The sequence below is a fragment of the Nannospalax galili genome, unplaced genomic scaffold, assembly GCF_000622305.1.
Source record: "Nannospalax galili isolate Female #2095 unplaced genomic scaffold, S.galili_v1.0 scaffold467, whole genome shotgun sequence".
Taxonomy (NCBI): Eukaryota; Metazoa; Chordata; class Mammalia; order Rodentia; family Spalacidae; genus Nannospalax; species Nannospalax galili.
Genome location: NW_008357490.1, coordinates 2,036,692 through 2,039,256, shown reverse-complemented (window position 1 = coordinate 2,039,256; position 2,565 = coordinate 2,036,692). Strand labels below are relative to the sequence as shown.

At 45.2% G+C, this 2,565-nt stretch overlaps 1 protein-coding gene across 1 annotated transcript in view; it reads left to right on the top strand.

The window, feature by feature from the left end:
* The window catches only part of Aopep (aminopeptidase O (putative)), a gene marked incomplete at its 5' end in the record, with an annotated part of 74,168 nt that overhangs the window by 45,715 nt on the left and 25,888 nt on the right, over nucleotides 1-2,565 (top strand). The gene's annotated exons all lie outside the window — the stretch shown is intronic.

Genomic DNA, 2,565 nt, shown 5'->3' with positions numbered 1-2,565 from the left:
TTTTCAAGTTCTATAATTTTTTTTGGTAATGTAATATTTACTTGTGAGTGAAAGAAACTAATTTAATTAATCATGGATGAAAACAGCATGCAGTCCCTGACTTTTCCCTACTTTCTTCATTGTTTAGAAAGTATGTTTTCCCATGAATTGGAGAGCCAGGTGGCCACAGGTTGTTTACTAACAGTGAGTTCTCAAATCCATCCTGAAAAGGCCAGACCAGCCAAAATGCCCCAGCCTTAGGGAGGAATGCGTGTGTGCATGTGCTCCTGCCTCTCAACAAGCCTGCTCTTGCAGGGGGTGTCTACACCTTACTGAATGGAGGAGGAACAGATTCCTAAAGGGGGTGTGCCTCCTTACTCTTTCCCTCCTTTCAATCAGAGCCAGATAAACTTGGGAAAGAGCCCTCAAGGTTTGAGTGGGTATGTACTCCTCCACCCACCTCCTCCCTCCTCCCTCCACCTCCTCCCTCCTCCCTCCACTTCCCCCCTCCACCCCCTCCTCAGCTGTCGGTCTAAGTCTGGGGGCTTAGCTTTATGTTTCCATTGTGTCAAATCTGAGACAACAAAAGCTTTCAGTGATCCTTTTGATTTTGTTTTTGTGCAGATGTGAGCTTTGTTCTTGGAAGAAAACTGAGGTACACAGGTGTGGACCCAGGCTTTTTGTTGGGCTCATGTGTTAGCAGTTCTCAGACTTTTAAACTGGAGTTGTTTAGTGATAGAATTGAGCAGGAGAACCCAGATCTTGCACAGGGGAGACTTTAGCCACAGCCACAGCAAAACCAGGCAGGTGGATGGTTCAGTGAGAGGGGTCTGGCCTGGGGACTGAGGGAAGAGTCAGTGCTGGAGGTTGTATAGGGTGTGGCCTTGAAGAAAGGGGTGAACCCAAGGCTTGGGCTAACAGCTGAGCTTCCAGCAGAGAAGGGCCTCCCTTGGAATGCTAAAGCTGCTGTGGGGTCTTATGGGTGACTGGGAGGAGGAGGAGGACCAAAGCTTTCCATGAGGAGAAGGAAGGGCTGCCAGGAAGGGCAGAGAACAAAGTCTCAATGGGTCACATGCACACCACAGCCTGATACCCCACATGCACCGCCCCCCAGAGGTGTACATGGTTCAGAACAGGTGAGGGGAGGCTACTGGAGGCTGGAGGGCCTTTTCTAGGTGGCTTCTCCTAAAATCAGAAAAGCAGCCTTGTGTCTAAAGCTATTGAAACCTGTATATGTAACTTCATAGCTTTCAAACAGTTTTTGAAGAAAATGTGTTTATTTTTAATGTGTATCTGTGTGTGGCTGTGGGTGGGTCTGTGCACTCCAGTGCAGGTACCTGAAGAGACCAGAGGTGTCGAATCCCCTGGAGCTGAACTTAGCAGTTAGGAGCCACCCAGTGTGGGTGCTAAACTGAGTGCTGAAAGAGCAGTATGCCCTCCTAACCACTGAGCTATCTTCTTCAGCCCTAAAATTAAGCACATGATTCTCAAGAATTGAAAATCCGGTCATAGTTCTTGTATAGGACCTCAAAGGTTAATGCTAAAGGTCATGCAATCTTTCTAGAGACACCTGGTGTCCCCTGTAGGCCTTGGAGACTGTTCACAGTAGGATCATGGGGTAGAAGAAAACTACAAAATAAACATGGGAACCAGTGCTGCGCATTGGCCTTTTGGAGGAAACAGTTCGTTAGGACTCAGAAGGGTGGGTTGAGAAATAACGTGAAAGGCTTTCTAATGAAAAGACATGGTTAACTATTCTGTACATTCTGTACGCGGTCTACTGGTTACCCTGCATGCTCATCTGGGGGAGGGTTCAGGCAGAGTGCATACTTAAGGACAAAAGAGTGAGGAGGAGTAAGGAGAGAAGCCAGTAAATTAAATTTCTCTTGAGTAGCAGAAATTGGCACTTAAAATCCAGGTGTTCTTATGAACCCCTTGTTGATCTAGTGTGGGCCTCCAGATTTATGAATTTCGGTTTGCTTACAAGAGTTATCCAGGCATAAGCAGGTCTGGAGAGCACCAAGTGCAGAGAACAGTGGAATTCCTGGTAATGATTTTAAAACTGTGAGTTTAGCATAAATATTTTTCAGTTACTGTGGTATATCTTAAATTGATTTTTTTTTCCCCCTCCACTGTGCCTGGCCAGGCATGGCTCCCAGTTGAGTATTATGGTTGTCTGTATACAAATTGGTTTGTTTGTGTTTGTATCACATAAGGATTTCTCCCTCTTTTTGCCTTTAACTGGTATAATACCATTTTTGACATGTCCTGTGTAAAAACTTGGGAATATGCATGACACTATATGCTTGTGTGTGTGTGTGTGTGTGTGTGTGTGTGTGTGTGCAGAATAGTTAACCATGTCTTTTGTGTGGGGCCTCTACAGGTTTTTGTTGTTTTGTTTCAGTGAATTTTTTTTAAAGAATTCATGATTTTTTTCTTTTATTTTATTTTATTTTATGTTTATGCATGTATTGCCTGCATGTAGGTAAGTGCACATGTGTTGTGCAATGCCCGTGGAGGACAGAAGATACTGTTGGATCCCCTGGAACTGGAGTTATGGACAGTTGTTAGCTGCCATGTGGGGGC